Source organism: Anastrepha obliqua, chromosome 5 (genome assembly GCF_027943255.1).
Source record: "Anastrepha obliqua isolate idAnaObli1 chromosome 5, idAnaObli1_1.0, whole genome shotgun sequence".
NCBI lineage: Eukaryota > Metazoa > Arthropoda > Insecta > Diptera > Tephritidae > Anastrepha > Anastrepha obliqua.
In genome coordinates this window covers 35,907,535-35,928,311 of record NC_072896.1, presented here as the reverse complement: position 1 = coordinate 35,928,311, position 20,777 = coordinate 35,907,535, and the positions used below count along the sequence as shown (strand labels likewise).

The following is a 20,777-nucleotide window of genomic DNA, read 5'->3' as shown; positions in this document are numbered from 1 at the left end:
TTGCAAATAGCTGTTTTCTGGATAAACCAAACGAAAAATTCAAAGAGTGGCAAATAATCCATTCATACAGCAGTCAGGAAGCGAACAACAACAACCAAGCAAAGCCATTAAGCATTCATTTCTCTGGTGATATTTCTTATGTACATAAATACATACCTATAGACATATGTACATACATTCATAGGAATAAAATCATGCACATAGGTTTATACATAATACTGGTCTACATTCTTCAAGCATTCCATCTGACAGACATCCATTCAAAGAGACCGGCTTTTTGCATCATTTACATGTTCTAATTACATTTATGGAATTTTCAATGAGCTTCAACTCACTCCTTCTTCTTCCTTCCTTTTGCCGTGCCATTACAGCATTTCTACTAATTTGTATTCTAACTAATTCTTTATGCTCTGCGTCTCCATTCTCATCTGCTTTTTCGTCTAACTCTTCTCTATTCAATCACTAGTTATTGTTGCTGCTTCTATGCATACGTATATGTATATGTATGTATGTATGTATGTATGTTTGTATGTTTGTTTGTATGTATGTATATTTGTGTGCATGAATCATTATTGCATTGTTTGAGATTCTTTCATTATTTGTACATTTGCTCAGCCATAGATGACTGTTGAATTATTTAGGTTACCCATTTTGGTGTTAAGAAATGTGGTAAAGTAAAGCGTAGGCTGAGTTGGTTAAGTGTCTTTTGGTTACTTACATTTGTATGTACATATTTGCACTATTCGCTCAAAAGTAGATAGTAAATATTTGAGTTATTTAGCTTTCTGATATGAAGTATGGGAATTATGTTAAATTTGAGTGGTTACAAGTATTTAAAAGAAAAAAAGCGACAATTGAAGTGGAACTCAGATACTGAATGTAAAAAAGAATAATTCGCTTGCCGTATTATTTAAGAAAATTTGTGAGAAAGAACTATTGGTTGTCTAGGCATTCAACTGAAGGGTGTCTTTGGGTGTTGGACTTCAAATACTTGTCGGTGGAGTCACTCCTTAAGTTGTGGTGGACTTAACATACTTTGGGTTAGAAAATTAGCGAAAAAGTTGTGCTCATAACTCACTGGGTGGTAGAGCCACTTCATCATAAAAGTGCATGAACGGCAGAGGAAATATCGATGGTTAAGCCACTCAAGTGCAGATGCCGACAAAGAAGCTGAGCTGGATTTATTTAAAAAAAAACTAGGAAAGTTTATTTGGCTAGATGTCTGGTTGAATTCGTAAACGTCGAAAAAAACAAACAAAATTACCCCAAACAATTAAGTGGTTTTCATTTTTGCACGGACTTTTCAAAGCAATGAAGGGTTTGCATGAAAGATCTGAGAATTTTTGATAAAATCGACGACTGGTGCACAAGACAATGTTTTTCCGTCAATCCGTACAAAACTACCTTAGTCTTGTTCACGAGAAAACGGAAATTGGATGAACTTAATCTTCGAGAACTGAAAGGTTTGACACTCAGTCTCTCTGAGAAAGCTAAATATCTAGGAATAATCTTGGATAGGTAACTGACTTGGGAGACATGTCTAACTGAAGGTGAATCGCGCATTAAGAATTTTTCAACAATGCCGTAGAGCCTTTGGAAAAACCTGGGGTCTGAATCCTGCTGTGATCTGGTCGATATACACAGCACTTATCAGATCAATTCTCACTTATGCCTCTGTGGTTTGGTGGTGACGGATTATGGTTAAGTCCACCCGTCAGGAACTATTCAGGCTGCAAATAAGTGTACGTTTAAGTTGTAAAACGTTGGACAGGGTGGGGCCATGTAAAATTTGCTTTTTGAATCGGCTATAAAAAAAAAAAACTAATCAATATTTTTTCAACCTTTTTTTTTTGTTTTGAAGATTGAACATTGTTATTTTTGAGTTCATAAATTCAATTTCATGAATGACAACTTCGATTTCGTCTTTTAAAGCATCAATCGTCTCTGGATGGTTCGCATAGCATTTGTCCTTAACGGCTCCCCACAAAAAGTGGTCCAACGGGCTTAAATCACAGTTCCGAGGCGCCCAATTGATATCGGAATTTCGGCGGATTATTCGGTTTTCAAAACCGGGAACCAAAAGTTCGAGTGTAACTTTGGCAGTGTGACAAGTTGCACCGTCCTGTTGAAACCAAATGTCGTCCATGTCATCCTATTCAATTTTTGGAAAAAAAACTCGTTGAGCATGTCACGGTAACGCTCGCCATTTACTGTAACGGCGGCTCTTTGCTCATTTTCGAAAAAATGGCACGATGATGCTGCCAGACTAAAAACCGCACCAAGCAGTGACTCGCTGTGGATGCATTTGCTTCTCTACAGTAACGTGTGGATTTTCTGAGCCCCAAATCCGAAAATTTTGCTTATTGACGTAGCCACCGATGTGAAAATCAGAAAAGAAGAAGAAGACTCACCACTTTGGAAATAGGTTTTCAATATTTCTCAATTTTGTTCAAGCGTATAGCGTCCCATTTCGTAAATGTCAAACCTTTAAGTAAATTATGAACACATTTGACATGTCATTTGTGTTACCATTCCCAAAAAAAATAGGTGGTTCAAAAAGCAAACGCTATATGGCCCACCCTATACTATGTAGAAAATTATATGTAAGATCTTAGGCTTGGCGTGCCTATAAAATACAGCTCATACAAGAATTGAATCCAAGTGGCTAACGTTTGCGTCGCATATTTGCTGATTGGGCTCATTTAGATTAATTGGAAAAAGTAACCACGTAACTCGTAGTTACGGCGGATATATGCCGGAAATCATATTTGACAAAAAAATGCATGAAATGATTTATTTTATTTTTTTCCTAGCTTACTCCCCTCGGGAGCATAGGGCCTCGACAAGATTTAGTCTTGCGTTGGTTTGGTAGGTGATTAGCTTGCCGCTACCAGTCCTAAGTAGTGGGAATGCCCACCTGTCTTTGCTTAGGAACAATGCCTTCTTACTGCTTGAAGCGCCATCTGTGTGTCACATTTTTCTGACAGAAGGATCACACAGATGGTCGAGGACTTCGCTAAATTTCGTGTGTCTGCGCTTTTACCGCGATTGCCCGCTTCCTCTTGCTGGCGCCACTGATGCATTGTTTAACTGTGCTTGCTACTTGTTTTTTAGCAGCCACTATGCAAGTAATGCGCTGACTTTTGTGCGGGAGTAAGATTGGAAGGATAAGGTTGGTTGGGTCGAGGAATGATTTTTTTTTTATTTTTTTATAGAAACTGGGAAAAAAAGTAAATTAGGAAAAGTACGAGGACTATGCTTTACGTGGGACTCGAACCCACAACCTCTAGCATGGCAGGCTAGAGCACTTACGCTAGACTACCGAAGCCGCTAAATGAAATCATTCCAAGATTATAATAAAAAATGTATTCCAACAGTACTTCTATTTTGTATCACAATTTTAAGCTCTTAAAAAAACACCCGAGGCAAGCCCATATAGAGTTTTAAAAACTTCAAATTCATCAAATTAATTGGATTCATCAGTTGTTTGGCTATCTGATTAAACAATTTCCTCTAATAAGCTGAGTTAGCTAAATTTTATTTTATGCTATTGTCAATCACTAATTGGATGAAGAAATTATAGTACAAAAAACATTGTTGTTAAAGCATCCAATTTAGAAAAATGTCATCATCAAAACATTGCATACACATACACACACATGCACTCGCATACGTGTGTATGTATGGGATTATAAATTTGTCCTGTTATACGATTTGGTTTTAGCAATTTTTTGCCATTATTATCGATTTTTTATTATTGTTTTCATTGACTTGTTATATTAAATGCACCCAAGGCAATTTAAATACAAACAAAAATATGTACACTTATTCATTCTTATCGTTTATTTACTATATTCATTGCTTAGATTCACATGACTGTTTGTATGTATTTGCACGTGCTGACATGCAGCTACGGATATGTGCAATTGGCTCTGTTTGAACGAGCAACCAGAGTAAACATTTCGATTGCATAATAAAGAAGAATTGTTGTTGACATCTACATGCGCATATTTACCTGGAGCTCATTGCTTTTATTATAACTTTTTATAGGGTATTATAACTTTGTTCACATGACGTTCGTTTCCAACATCTGAACGGATTTGTTGAGGTAGGCGCAAAATTAGTCACCCTATCGGACGATTTATAATTTCTGCAACTGTGAATGAGACAGCTGCAGTATACAAGCAGACAAAGAATGGAGCGCGTAAAGGTCAAAATAACGATTTACGTCACTCAATATAATTTTTTTTTGTTTTTAGTAAAGGAGTTGGATGATTAGTATTGGGTTATCTACAGGTATGCACCTGTACGTACACCAAAATGTTTGGAATGAGGAGACAAATCGATTTGCCATATCTGTCTGAACAAAACAGGGTGCATATGTATATAAGATGGTAAGGACATAACCTTTGTCCCTAAGTATTTTAGTTTCATATTGAAAGTGAGAAAAAATGGGCGCTAATCACATCCACTGCCATATAAAGGAATTTTCAATGCTATCAGAAATGTGATACTTCGGTAATTAACTCAGAAAATGTGCTAAAATTGTAGTGTGAGTAGTCATACACAGAAAGGACTACAATTTCTAAGAAATGAGCGGCGCTCCATCTACTTTCAAAACAATTACGATGGCTTGAGAATTGACGTTATATGCAACTACTTAGCATTTTGGTAAACAAAAACATAGGACAACATATAAGTTTGTTATCTGATATCCATGAAATAGGGATGCTTCAGGATATGCAGCTGAGCTTTTCTATGTCAACTGACAATGCCTACAACTTTTCGTAAAATTTACTGCAGTAAAAAGTAGGCTGAAAATTGTTTGGAAAAAAAAATTATAATTTTGAGATTTATTCAATGTTGAACATTTTGGTATACATTTTTTTAAACTGAAATATCTTCGAAATAATATATTTTACGAACATTTCTGAAAAGAATCGAAAAGATACTTGTTAACCAAAGTAAATGTTCCCCCCCTTGCAATGGTATCACAAAGGATGAACCAAACTTTTTCGTCCAAGTGGGCCCACTCTCTGGGCAACCATCACTACCTAACCTAACTTAAATTTTACCCATAGGAACTCAATGGGAACTTATAAAGTGCTGCAGTACGTATTAAAAAAAATAAACAATTAAAAAAATTTAAAAATAAAAATAATAAAAAAGAAATTAAAAATTAAGAAAACAAATTTCAAATTAAAAAAAAAAAACAATAAAAAAATTTTAATAAAATCCTTTTTAAATTGTTAGGATAAAATATACTAATAATAGGACTATGAATAAGTTCGTGCGGTTTTACAACAGATGGCGTAACTTGATTATTATTCCATCGATCCACATTTCCAAACATTCATTGGAGAGCTACTGTCGTAAGGCACAAACGTCAGTATAAGTTTTTTATTTGAAGCGTAAACAACAATATTTTTACCACACTTGAAAATGTCGAATTTCGTGCCAAATAATGTGTTTTTGCGGGGAATTTTTTAATATGAAGAAAAAAGCAGCCGAAAGTCATCGTATCTTGGTGGAAGTTTATGGTGAGCATGCTCTAGCTGAGCGAACGTGCCAGAAGTGGTTTGCACGCTTTAAAAGTGGTGATTTTGGCTTGGAAGACGAAGAACGCGAGGGTGCGCCGCCAAAGTTCATGGATACCGAATTGGAGGAATTGCTCGATCAAGATCCGGCTCAAACGCAAGAAGAGGTTGCAAAAACTTTGGGAGTTGATCAATCAACCATTTCCAAACGTTTAAAAGCCATGGGAATGATCCGAAAGGTAGGCCATTGGGTGCCGTATGAATTGAAGCCAAGAGACGTTGAACGCCGTTTTATGGCATGCGAACAACTGCTTCAACGGCACAAAAGAAAGGGTTTTTTGCATCGAATTGTGACTGGCGATGAAAAGTGGGTCCATTACGACAATCCAAAACGTCGGGCAACGTATGGATACCCTGGCCATGCTTCAACATCGACGTCGGCGCAGAATATTCATGGCCTGAAGGTTATGCTGTGTATCTGGTGGGACCACCTGGGTGTTGTGTATTATGAGCTACTGAAACCGAATGAAACGATTACGGGGGATGTCTACCGACGACAATTGATGCGTTTGAGCCGAGCACTGCGAGAAAAACGGCCGCAATACGCCGATAGACACGACAAAGTTATTTTGCAACATGACAATGCTCGGCCACATGTTGCACAAGTGGTCAAAACATACTTAGAAACGCTCAAATGGGATGTCCTACCCCACCCGCCGTATAGTCCAGACCTTGCGCCATCCGATTACTATCTCTTCCGATCAATGCAACATGGCCTGGCTGACCAGCACTTCCGTAATTACGATGAAGTCAAAAAATGGATCGATTCGTGGATTGCGGCAAAACCGACCGAATTTTTCACAAAGGGAGTCCGTGAATTGCCAGAAAGATGGGAAAAAGTAGTAGTAAGCGATGGACAATACTTTGAATATTAAATTTGTAACCATTTTACGTCAATAAAGTTTCAAATTTCGAAAAAAACCGCACGAACTTATTCATAGTCCTTTAAATAATTTATTTATTAAAAACAAATAAAAAATTCTTGGTCGAAATTTTAGGTAATTTTTTTTCCAAATTGAAGGGGAAACAAATTTATACAAAAACAAAAATATTAATATATATTATAAAAATGTTAAAAACAACTTTCGTGTGAAAATGTTAAAAAGGGCTTTAAAAAACTTCTTAATCGGGGCGATAGCCGCTTACGCGATTTTGGCCAAGTTTAACAAAGGGTGTCAGTCGTTTCTTTCTTGTGCTAAGCGCCATCAGTTGGACACACCAAGTGAAGCCAAGTCCTTCTCCACCTGATCTTTTCCACTAACTACTAAATTAAAATTCTTATGAAGTATACTAGAACAAAAATTTGCTTATCATAAAATTAAATTTTTTTGTTCAAAATTTGTTTGTGTTATTTTAGAAAAAAAAAAACCCACCTCAGATTGTTTGATGATGACGAAAACAATTTTTTTTGTTCCAAAATTTAAGGAAAATACTTTTTTATACAAAAAAAAAATATATATATTGTATATATATAAACATTACAAAGAGCCTTAAAAACTCCATACCAAATTTGCATCATGGAAATAATCTCAAAATTATTGAATTAAAAAATGTTATAAAATTTACTTTTAAAAAAAGGTTTTTTGACAAAAAAAAAATTTGGCTTTGTAGAAATGTTTCTGCTTAATTCAGAAAAAGATCCAGTTCAACTTTTTTTTCACAAATGATAAAAGAAATGTTTTCCAGATGGGTGGTGATAAACATTTTTTTTTCCAAATTGTAGAGTAAACATTTTTTTATACAAAAAAAAGAAATTATAAGGTCTTTAAAAACGAAAAAAATGTATACAAAAAAAATTATAAAAGCATTAAAAAGAGCCTTAAAAACTCCTTACCAAAACTTTTTAATATGAAACAAATCACAAAATTATTGAATTCAAAGTTGATATAAAATAAGTATGCTACTAAGTTTAAAAAATTTAGTTTTGGAAAAATTTTATTTTTTTTGTTACAAATTTTTTGTTTGTAATTTTAGGAAGAAATCCACCCCAGATTTATTTCGCAAGTGATATAAAAGAGATTGTTTTTGTTCCAAATTTTGACGAAAAACCATTTTTTATACTAAAAAGTCATGAAAATGTTAAAAAGAACCTAAAGACACCGCACACAAAGAGTTGAATATGAAAAATATCTCAAATGATAGAAATAAATTAATCCTTTAATATTTAACAATTTTTTTCGGAAAAAATTCAATTTTCTTGTTTACACATTTTTTTGTTATTGTAGAAAAGACACCAGCTCAGATTTTTACACGAGTGGTTAGAACTTTTTCTCTTTGTTACAAATTTTAGGGGAAACATTTTTTTATGCAAAAAAAAAAAATTATAAAAATATTAAAAAAGAAAAAAAGTTTATACAAAAAATAAAAAAATTATAAAAACGCTGAACAAGCCCTAAAAAACTCCAATCCAATACTTTCAACATGCTTGTAGAACAAATCTCAAAATTGTTGAATTGAACAAATTATTATTTACTATTTAAAACTTTTTTGATTTTTTACCTCACATATGATATGCTCCATTTCGCCCTTATTGGATCACGCTATAGTGTAACATACATAGGAAACATTCCAAAAAGTCAGAAAATTAAATATAATAAAAATCCTGTGATTAGATAAATTGCATCGGGCGGAGAGATTTTTCTAAAGCTTCAAAAATATATTTTCTTGTATGTGAATATTTTGAATATGAACCATTTTGGACTATAAATATACGTTTTCAGAAAATTCAACCCGATAGAAAAGTATTTTTTCTGCAGTAACTTATACATATCTATTTTGAATATGAATCAAATTGGACCATATACATTTTTCGATCACAGTGGCTCCATTTTTTTGGTTGTGGTTTTACTAAGGTACTTGCTCTCCCATAGCATTACAGCAGATCAATGTGATAATGCTATGAATTTTGAGTTTTGAAAATCAAAATCAGATTCGTAATCAGCAACATTGAAAATTATGTATAATAATAAGTCTGCATTGAACGTATTTCCACTATTTCTAGAAAGTATTCAGATAGGTTTTGAATTAATTTTTCACAAATTCTTTAACATTTTTTGCTCTATTCCTTAAAAGTAAGATAAGCTTTAAGGTAAAACCTAATATATTAATTTTATATTTTTATTTCAGATCTGACGAAAAAGTGCATTTGGATTTGAGTGAAGGTATGTAAATTTTGAATTAATAAGTAGAAACACGGACTGCTCTGCAGATCTCACTGTAATTAGTAGTCTAAGAGTATACCTGTACTCGTATGTGATTGCGTTGCGAGGGTTGTGATACCCGAAAAGCTTGCAAAGAGGGGTTTAGCATCGTGGAAATCTTAGAAATGTTGGCGTGATAGGAAAATGGTTGCTACAACTTGATTGCGGAAGCAGTTCTAATACTATAAAAGTTAGGGGTCCTTCCATGGGCAGCAGAAACATTTTAATTTGTAGCTTCGATAGAATAATGTCGACTTAAACTCTCAAGGCTTCACACTATTTTGATTTTTATTAAAGAATCAAGGGTATTGTGTTTTGCTTACACTAAACAATAAACGCCATAATAGTATTCTCAGCCTTGAATTTTCCAGTTCCTTAACTTCCGATTATAAAATTTGAAAATGATTTTTAATATTCAAACTCATTGAATGTAATTTTTGTGATGTAATTTTAAATTTTTCATTTGACACTCTTTAAACCTTTTACTAATTGCAATACTTTGCTCTGGGTATGAAAAAATCTGCTGAATCATATAATATTTGTAAAGCATTCTAATGCTAAAAAAGAAAAAAAGAAAAAAAAAAAAACAATTAAAAATAATGATGTGCAATAAATTTTCATATTTCATGAAACCAATGTTGCAAAACTTTGAAGAGCAAACAAATCCCTAAAGTTTTTGTAATAAATATGAAATGGCAAAAAATGTTATGAGAAACGAATTTGCATTTCAATATTTGTACACAAATATTTACGCGAGCAGATGCGAGCTCCGACAAAAAAAAATATTAAATAAAATTTTGGGAAATAAAAACACCTTTGGACATTGACTGCTCGCTGGTTATTGCGCGACGCCGAAGCGCTTTACTCATCACAATTTAGTTGCTTGTTTGCTTGAGTTTTTTCCCCTAGTACGTGAAAATGATGGATGAGTTAAAAATTTTTCGTAATTCCAGTTTGTAAATAGCACACAAAATTATTATTTTTTTTAAGTACAATTGTTAGTTTAAAACTTTATACATATAAAACAATTAAAATTAAAAAAATAGTAAAATTAAAAAAAAACAATGTTTTATTAAATTTCGTCATAAAACTAACATTGAAGTGCATGAATGCATTTTAATTGAATTTTTTGCCTATGTGGTTGTTTTTGTTTTTTGAATAAAATATTATGGCCACACGAGAAATGGGGAAAAAATTCTGTATCGAATGCAAGATTCCGACGGAGATGACAATGGATGCCGTTTTTGTTGCAGGAGTGTTAAATGCAAACGTTTGGTGCCTTTGCTTAAAATATATTTTTGTTACTTTAGCTCTCCAATTCCTAAGCCAAACTGAGTCCTCGCACAAGGTGGCGCAAAATGAATCACCTTTTCGCAAGATTTATAATTTTTGTAAATGGCGTCGTACGTCAATCGTATTTGGAGTAGAAAACCGCAGTATCCAAACATAAAAGCAGTGGAACGCGTAAAGATCAGAATAAAAATTTCATTCACTGAGAATTTTTTTTAGTAAAAAAGTTATGCAAAAACAGAATTAAATGATAAAGTTAGCGCCACCTTGTATAAGTGCACTTCGTAACTCGAGGTTGCCACCTATTTGTATTTAAAAAGTAATTAATTAAATAAATTAGGTTAAAATTCAATTGTAGATAAGTATTACAGTATTGGTTTTAAGGTAAATATTAAAAAAAATTCCAAAAACATTTTTATGACGGCGTTGCCACTTGATTTTCATTGTAAAATAATAATTTGTCAAAATTTTCAATTGAATATTAAGAGAAAGGTATTAAATGAAAAATGTTCCAACAAATTTAATAACAAAATTTTTTAATCTCGTGTTGCCATCTAGTTTATGGAAATAAAGGAATGAATTAAAAAAATATATTAATTATACAATAAAAATATGTACATACATATGCATATCAATACAGAGATAACGAAAGCTTAAATTCAAAAATATTTTAAAAAAGCGTTGCCAACTGATTTTAAAGAAATATTTAAATTAATATAAAAGTTGTATTAGATGTCAGAATGTACGTATCAAACAAAATGGTTTCCAAAGGATTTAAGAAAGCTTTAATTCGAATTTTTGTGTATGGCGTTGCCACGTAACTATTAAGGGGAAAATGATATATAATAATACAGTTGAACAATGTTTTAAGTCGAATGTTGGTATTACACAAATTATGACATAGAATGTTAAGGTAAAATATATATTATTAATGGCGTTGCCACCTGAGTTCGATTGAAAAAATGATAACGTGGCACAATTTTCTGTTGGATATTATGATAAAGGTATTAAATGAAAGGTATTCCAAGAAGCTTTATGAGAAAATCTTTTCAGCTGGTGTTACCACCTGGTTTTTTAAAATAAGAAATGGATTACAAAAATATATTAACTGTAAAAAAAATATATATACATTTATCAATGTAGAGATAACAAGAGTTTAAATCCAAAAATAGTTTTAAAAAGCGTTGCCACTAGTTAAAAACAAACTTAAATTAATAATAAAATAGAAATAGCTGGTGCTGCCACCTATATTTTTGAAAATTAAGAAATTTATTGTATAAAAAAATATCTATATACATATATTAGGGCAGAGATAACACGAGTTTAATCCAAAAATAGTTTTAATAAGCGTTGCCATTAGTTAAAAAAATACTTAAATTAATAAAACACTTTATACAGAGGTAAGGATATCAAGGGGATCAAAGAAATTGGTTTTTAAGGAATGAAGAAAGCTTTAATTATAATTTTTTGTGTATGGTGTTGCCACTTAATTTTTAGGGTACAATGGTGTATAATAGTACAGTTGAATTGAGTGGTATGTGGGTATTCGCAAATTATTATCTAGTTTATTCTATTTAAAATATATTTTGTGAATGGCGTTGCCAATTATTTTTTGATTTAAAAAATATTCGAATTACCTCATATATATACCTCATATATATGTATATAACAACAAAGGCCAACTAAAACCAGAAAATGTATGCCTATCCCATTCAAACATTTAATGTTTTAAAGTATTTTATAAGTAAAATTATAAAATACATAAAGTATTTAATTTTTTATGCAAATAAAGTCGCGTGCCCCATCCAGTGCTTCACCATTTTCGCTTGAACTATTTGTTGTTGTTTTCTCCGTTTTTTTTATCAATATTTTTCACAATTATTTTTGGTCTGGTGTTTAACCTCTTCTCACCATCAAATAACAAAAATGTGTTTAACCGCCAACTGACATCAGAAAATATTTTTAGTGCAAAATAATTTCTCTTTTCTTTGTGCTTGATTTCCACATGTTTTTCCACCAAATCACTGCAGTTCGATAAACAAAAAGATAACTCAACTCCTTGCACATCCCTGCTCTTTATCAGCTGCAATATGCACCAATACTTGCACAACGACATTCATAAATGATTTATGTGTCTGCCATTCGTTGTTTTAATTTTTTCTCGTTGGTCATTTAGCCATTGGCGCGCCAGCTTTTGCTACTGTTACTAAAATCAGAAATTTTGCTGTACGATACAGTTTTGCAAGTTTTATTTTTTTCCACAGCACATAACTTTCCTTACGTATTTTCCATCCACAGTGTCTGACAGAATTTATGCATTGGCCAAAGCCAAGAAATTAAAAAAAATAATAATAATTTTGTATGTGGAAGTACATTAGGGTGGGTATACTTTTTCGACTTCTTTACTAGCAGATTCGGATTTTACATTAAATTTTAAGGAAAATGTTCTATGAGTGTTAGTTTTATAATAGAAACTTGTATCTTTGTTTTATATATATAAATATATAATTATTTGGGTGCTTGGCCGAGCTCCTCCTCATATTTGTGGTGTGCGTCTGGATGTTGTTCCACAAATGGAGGGACCTACCTACCGGTAGATACCTATGAAATGAGATTTTTTTTTTTTCAATTTCAAACGTTTATTAACAAAAAATGGTTCCAAATTTAATCTTGAATATAATAGCCATCGCTAGCGACACATGTTTCCCATGTCTCAGGCAATTTGTGGAAGCCGCGCCAAAAAAATTGGCCGTCTTTGACCGCAAACCAATCATCGAGCCATTTTTTGGCTTCTTCCTAAGAATTGAAGCGCTGCTCGGAAAGTGCGTGGCACATCGATGCAAACAAATGATAATTGAAAGGCGCCAAATCTGGTGAGTTAGCCGCATGCACCAGCGGTTCCCAATCGTACGTCTCCACCAATTCCCGGGTCGCTCTTGTTCGATGTTGCGGTGCATTGTCATCAAGAAAAATTACTTTGTGACGCCGATCGGCATATTCTGTGAGTTTTCGGGGTATAGCGCTATTCAAATCGGACAATTGTCGTTGGTAGCGTGCATCGTCAACGGTTACACTTGGTTTTAATAGCTCGTACCAAATCATACCACGCTGATCCTAGAAAACACACAGCATTGCCTTGCGGCCGAAGCGATTTGGTTTGGTCGTTGTTTTTGGCTTGTGGCCGGGCGGATTGGAGAAATACACGCATTTTTCATCACCCATAACGATTCGATGCAAAAAAGACTTCCTTTTGAACCGAAAGAGCAGCATTTCACAAGTGGTTTTTCGGTTCTCTTGCTGCCTTTCAGTCAATTCATGCGGCACCCATCTTCCGACCTTCAAAATCATGTCCATGTCTTTCAAACGTTTGGAAATGGTTTTTTGGGTCACTCCCAACTGCTTTGCCATAATTCTTGCGTTTGACCATCATCTTCATCTAACAATGCTTGCAATTCGGCGTCCTCAAATTATTTCGGTGGCCGGCCACGGTCCTCGTTCTCCACGCTTAAATGACCACTTCGGAATTTTTCAAACCACCTGAAACACTGTGCGCTACTTAGAGCATGTCCACCATAAGCTTCTAAATATAAGCTTTATGAGCTTGAGAAGCGTTTTTCTTCAATTGATAACAGAAAATCAACGATGTTCGCAAATCGTAGTTTGAAGGCACGAAATTCGACATTTTTAAGAGCGACAAAAATGCATTTTGGTATGAAACGTAACAAACAATGAATTGAATATTGTTGACAGATGACAGACGAAAAATGATAGCTGAAAGTCTCATTTCATAGGTATCTACACTTTCAAGTCGACTCCGAACAGCAGATATTTTTTTGTGAGTAGCTTTTTCATGGCAGAAATACACTCGAAGGTTTGCCATTGCCTGCCGAGGGGCGACCGCTATTAGAACAATGTTTTTCTTAATTTTGGTGTTTCACCGAAATTCTTGAGAATTTTTTGGTCTGTATTATTTAAAGAACACCAATATGACGCTGCAAAATAAATGATATGTAATTTTTCAATACTGTAATAGGAAAAGTAACTATGTAACTTTTTTTAAATGTAAATTAAACTAATACTTCCAAACAAATTTAAAGCAATTAAGTTTTCCAATATTTCAAAAATTTATTAAACATTTTTTTTAATCATAATTTTTTTTTTCAATAATTATAAAATAACAATTGAAAAATTATTTTAAATTTAGATTCTTTTAAGTTTTTCTAGTAGTGTCTTTTTCCTACTTTCTATCGTCATTGCCATAATTGCCGCTAAATTTTCGTATTAATTAAAAGTAACTTCATTTTAAAATTGAGTAACCCAAAATTGAATTGAAGTTTTTTCTTAGAATTTCATGTAGAATCTGAATCTGCTAGGAGCGTTGCAGAGAAAAATCGTATCATATAAAGGGACCCACCCTAATGTATATATGTAGTATGAAAACCACAAAATATGAGCAAATACATATCTGAAGAGTAAACAAAGAGAAGAAAAAATTCATGTTCCTAACTTCTCAAATGCACTTGTTTTGTTGGTTTAATTGAGGGGCGCTAGCTCGTCTACAAATGAATTGTGATTTATTTTATCATTTGGCAGTGGCCAGAATTGAAGATAAAACATATTAAAAAAATGTTGTTTTCTCAAATAAAAAGATGGAATTTGCTGTATTTTTAATCTGTTAAAAATATGAAAATAGTTGTCCAGAGTTCATGGTTTGCTGGCCTCAAAGACGGGGCAACTAGTGCCATTTCAAATTTCACAGTGAAATGTGTGAGATACTAAACAAGTTGCATGCGACATAAGTAATTACTTATATATATATATATATATATATATATTATATATTTACATAAATGTATAGCTGTGAACATGAAAATAGCCGTACCCTTAAAATAATGTTTTGAAATCATTAATTTTTTTCCTACAAATCATATAAAAGAAAATTTCGCGACCATATTTCTACGAAGAGTTAAGGAATTTCAGTTGTATAGAGTTCATCTGAATCAATCTGGGAACTACGTAAATACCTGGTCTTTATTGGCGTCGTTGCGTTTTTAAGTGCAACATTGAAACAGAATTGCCTGCACTTAATAAAATTTTACACGGATTTAAATGAAAGTACGTTTTTTTATTATTTATAGTTTTTATTTATGTATATTTTTTTTAAATTTTGATGAGGGTTATGCATATATTTCCTCTGTTTTGACTATAGCAAGTCGAACGTAATACCGAAGCACAGAACAACGAAAGCAGATACTGAAATTGAGAGAACTCGGTCGACCTTATACAGAAATACAAAATATTATTCCGTGTTCAGCAAAAATCACTGCCACAAAAATGATGAGAAAAGAGGAGGAAAACGAAAAACTTCCTTGCCAGATCGATCGTAGAATTGTAAGGTGCTCCAAAGAGGATTCAATGAAGTTAGCTATACAAATAAAAAAAGGTGCTACTTAAATATTTCTGACACGACTGTACGTAGTCTCGCAGCTCATAAAAAAATTCACTTCTGACATCAAAATTTTTATAAGGCAAAAGGTTTGGAATTTGTAAAAAAATATGCCAGCCGGTCATTTGACATCTGACGTATTACATATTTTGTGGACTGACTAGTCTAATATAATTTTGTATGACAATATGTTAGACGTCCACCTGGTACCAGCAGCAAAGCATTCTAAAAGCTATTAAACCACCCCTCAAAAATAATGGTATGGGGGTGTTTCTCATATTATGGCACAGGCCACATGCCCAAAATTGATGGCATAGTGGACAGCAATATTTATATGATAAATAATGCAGAATGTTATGCTTCTGAAATGCATGGAGGAAATGACAATAAAATAAGTCTACCAGCAGGAAAATTATCTTAAACACACGGGTTGGTAGGCTAAGCATTGGTTTCGTGCAAAAAAAAAATGGACGTTACGGAATGGCCAACTCAGACCCCGGACCTCAATCCTATAGAAAATCTGTTGCGGAACTTAAAAGGAGCTGTACACAATGCTAAACCGAGTAACAATCAACAACTTTGGGAAATTTTTAAAGATACGTTGCTGAAGATTCAGAAGCAATGATGTGGGCAATTGGTGGACTCAATGTACTTGAAAAGAGATACAGTGTGGTGCTGCCAGAGGCTCATTTGTGGTCAAACTCTGAAAAAGAGCGTGGCAAACACTGTGTTCGCATTTTCACGGATGGCTCCAGGACCGAGCACTGCTCCGGCCCTGATATTTACTTGGAATCCAGCGGGACGAAACTGCACTTTGCTCTTGGAATGCACGCAGCTGTGTTTCAAGCGGAGTTATATGCTGTTCAAGCAACGATGAACTTTGTTGTGGAGAACAGATGGAGAGACAGATTTGTATGTGTCTGCAGCGACAGCAAAGCTGCGCTCAAGACCTTAGATAACCCTCCAACCACTTCAAATGTAGTTGAGTCCTGTAAATCCAGGCTAAACTATGTCGGTAAACATAATATTTTGATGCTATCATCGGTCCCGGGACACGTGGGCATAGCGGGTAACGAGATCTTTGACTCTGACTCCGGACCAAAGAAGTTGGCCTCATAGCCCGTCCTGCCACTCCCTTCTGTAGCCATTAAAACCAAGGGTTAGAAAACGAGTAACTTTAACCCATATGCGAGCTTGAAAGGCTGAGAGAGGCTGCAGATGGACAAAACTGATGTTACCTGTCATGTCCGTCCGACTGTCGTAGATCCCCCTCTCATTAAGCAGGAGGGACTGTAGGCAGTTGGTTGGACTGATGACGGGCCAGGGAAAAAGGTAAGCATATTAAACAATGCACTCTGCTCAGCATGTAGAGAGAAGGATGAGACGGTGGCCCACTTTCTGTGCGACTGTCCGGCCTTCTCTCGAATCAGACTTGACCTCTTTGGCACTGATTGTTTGGTACTGCTATTTTCGTGTTCGCAGCTGTATATATATTTCTTCAGGTGCTTGGCCGAGCAATGTACCTTGTGTTCCTCTACTAAAAGGTAACTAAGAAAGTTCGTTCGATTTCTCCACAGGAACGCAACTTATCGCCAGTTGAAAAGATCTGCAACCACTTTTGAACTGTTTGTTCGCTAATTGTACTGTTCATTAATGTTATGCAGAATTTTCTTGCTGCTCTGGCCGTTTCTGTGTCCAGCTTGAACTCGTAGTTGGATACGGCTATGCTCCGCTTTGAGTTTCTCAACTCTCACTGAGCGTTTTCATGTCAAGTGATCCAAGTATTTTGGATGCTGTTGTAAACTTTTCTGGGAATTGGAGTAAATCGAACATTGTTCGGGTCTAACAAGAAGTAAACTGGAAAAATTTTGAAAACAAAGTAAGAATTTTGAGATGTATTCAGTGTTAAAAATTTAGGTATACGGTTTTTTTTAGTTTTGTTAAGGTCATTTTTATTATGTAATTTTGTTTTTCGTTTTCGACCCAGATTTATGCGTTATATATTTCATGAATAGTTGAGTCTATACTTAGTAATCTCTGAAAATCTCATAGCGAAATTCCATTAACTTTTCTAGTTACATCCAAATCTTGACACCATCCATCCATCAAATCAATTCAGTTTAATATTAATTTTCCCCTTTGTATTTGTACGCCAAGAGTCGGCTTTCGCTTCATCGATTTGCCAATGAAATTACAGTTTTAAATGAAACAGGAAATATGTAAAGAAATAATAATAATAATAATAAAACAAAAGAAAGGAACAGCTTGCCAGGCAATTGAAAGTGAATCTGCAGCACATGCTGATGTTTGTTGTTTTTGTTAAATCGGTCAAGGTTTCACTGAAGATGGCACAAGCGCATCTAAAGCGCATAGAAGTGAAATGGGCTTGTGTGTTGCACGAATATGCCTACATATAAAAAATCTACATAAATTTGCAGTCCTTTTACACACACACACACACACACACATAAATATACATACATACCCATATGGGCGAGTGTATGCCGTCAAGTTAGTGGATGCTTGCATTTTCTTTTAATTTTCTTGCACATCTCAAGCTGTTTCATTTGTGTGCGCCAATTTTTGTTCGGTGTTTTTTTGTGACTATGACCTATTCTTCTGCTTATTCTCTTTCTCTCATTGCATTATTCCTTTTCAGTGCTGCTATGCTTTTACAAGCATGCCTTTGTACTTGTGCACATTTGTACATTTTTCATAAATGCATCTCTGTGTGTTTTAGGCTCAAGGAGCGCGCGCTTAGGTTGCCTTGCTCGTTTGAACCTCGACTGCCATTAATTTGGTCCCCAAACAATAGAGTGTGGGCTAAGGAGGGCTAAGTTCAAATAAAAATGCAAAAATGTGGAAAAAGTATGGCACTGCATAGGAATGGATGTGTGCACTTGTATGTGTTTAAGTAGTAGATTTACATGCAGACACACACACACCTACATTGATGGTGGTAAGAGAATAAAGAGGTTTAGCGCTTTCTTGAGAAATTTCATGAAGACTTTAATTATCTTGTTCACAGAGGTCGTTTGAATTTCAATAAAACAATAGAACAATGAGCATTTTGAGAAATGAGAATAAAGAGAAAAATAATTTAATAAATCTAGAAAAGTAATTATAATTCCTATAAAATATTCTGTACTGATTTGCAAGTGAGCGAATGTGATAGGGGATGTCTTGTTAAATTTGCTTTACTGTAGGTGTTTTTTTTTCAATTTTGTGGTTGTTAGTTTTTGTTTGTTGTAGTAGCTTTACTAAGCGCCGCCTAGGTAGGTGTCCCACTAAATGCAAACAACGATTGCGCCTAACGGCAGACCTAAGAAAGGTGCGTTTTCAGAGGAGTTGGATTAGAGGAAGAGGGGTATTAGGTACTCTATTGCTTTAGCTCATCATTCGGTGTTACGTAGCGGAATGTCTAGGGTAGTAATCGAGCTATGACAGTTAGTTCAGCGATCTCACACTGCTTAGGCCGATGTGCCCCATTACTTGTTCTACTTCTGTTTAGAAGTTATTAGTTATTTCCAAACACATTTAAAGGAGCTACAAGGTGGCGCAAAACCAAAATCACCCTATCGGAAGATTTATAATTTTTACAAAGACACAAGCGATGGAGCGCGTAAAGGTCAAAACAAAGATTTCCATCACTCCAAAGTACTTAAACCAGAGTTTGACCAATCTCTGCGAAAACAGCAAACTAGTTTTCATCCAAATCGTTCGTGTATTGACCAGATTAACACCCTATGCATCATAGTTGAGCTAATGAATATATGCCAGTCGACCCTTCAACTGGTATTCGTTGATTATAGCACGGCGTTTGACAGCATACAGCGGAAATATTTTGGAGGCGTTAAGATCTAGAGATGTTCCTGAGAAGCTGGCAGCTCTAATCAGAGCACAATGTGGGGATTTCAAGAGCTGAATACTCCACAACGGCGAGCTCTCAGACAGCATTATAACCAGCGCAAGTTTCAACAATGATTTTTGCTTTCGTTAATCCTCTTTCTTACTGTTACTGATGACATCTTACACAATTCCGTAGATGGTAAGAGAAGAGGCATCTACTAGAACTTCACCGAACATCTCGAAGAAGACCTCGCTTATGTGAATACATTTGCTTATTATCCCTAAAACCTCGGACATGCAAGCAAAACTGCACGGTCTACCTATGTGCCGAGTCGGGTAAATTTGGGCTTAAAATCAACATCGAAAAAATGGAGGCAATAAAAATCAACACTAAAAATGACACCAACTTTATGCTTCATGATAAAGAAATTGAATAAGTCGAAGATCTTATCTACCTAAACTGTGTAATATCTGCTACGAATAGTGTGGGAAAGGATATCCTGGCTAGAATAAATAAAGCGTTTCAAGTGTTTCACCAGACATCTTGAGGACTTGAACTTCGTAGATGACATCTGCCTTCTCTCTCACAAACTCTCTGACATGCAAGCGAAGGCGGACAAATTAGTCGCGCTGGTACGCACTGTCGGACTCGAGGTCAACATCGCCAAGACCAAGGCCATTCGTTGAAAGCTTCTGCTACCTCGGCTGCATCATCGCGGAAGATGGTGGAGCAGATGAAGATGTCAACTGCAGGCTAAACAAAGCAAGGGCGGCGTTCGGGCGAATGCATACAGTATGAAAGAATTCGCAAATCTCCAGGCGCACTAAACTACAAATATTCGACTTATGCGTAAAGTCAGTATTGTTGAATGGAAGCGAAACATAGCTGGTCTCTAACACCATCACACAGGGGCTATATTCCTTCATCAACAAATGCCACCGCATCATCTGCAGAATATTTCGGCCAAACACCATCAGTAACGACGCACTGTGGAGATTAACGAACCAGGAACCCATCCTAAGACAAATCAAACGCAGCAAGTGATAATGGATAAGACACACATAAAGAAAACCACCAGATAGCATCATGAGAATGTTACTGGACTGGAACATGCAAGGGAGCAGAGGTCGCGGTCTACCAAAAAACTCTTGGAGAAGGTCGACGCTGCGTGAACTAGCAGATGCCGACATCTCATGGGACGATGCAAAAACAACAGCACAGAACCGTGTACGATGGAAGAGTCTTGTCGAGGCTATCAGTTTCGAAGTTTGTTCAAAATGATTGTGAATGACATCTGTGATTAATTCCTTTTTTAAGGGTGAAACTGAATAAGTATATCAATTTTTATAACAAAGTCCGCGGGCGTCGCTTCAATCGACCAGCCTGGGCGTTGG

General features: G+C 34.9%; 1 long non-coding RNA gene across 1 annotated transcript in view; it reads left to right on the top strand.

The window, feature by feature from the left end:
- Nucleotides 1–8,761, top strand: part of LOC129247226 (uncharacterized) — a 92,118-nt gene extending 83,357 nt beyond the window's left edge. Inside the window, exon 3 of the long non-coding RNA XR_008582544.1 lies at nt 8,724–8,761. This is a non-coding gene — a long non-coding RNA (uncharacterized LOC129247226). The remainder of the gene's footprint in view (nt 1–8,723) is intronic.
- Nucleotides 8,762–20,777: the final 12,016 nt, after the last annotated feature.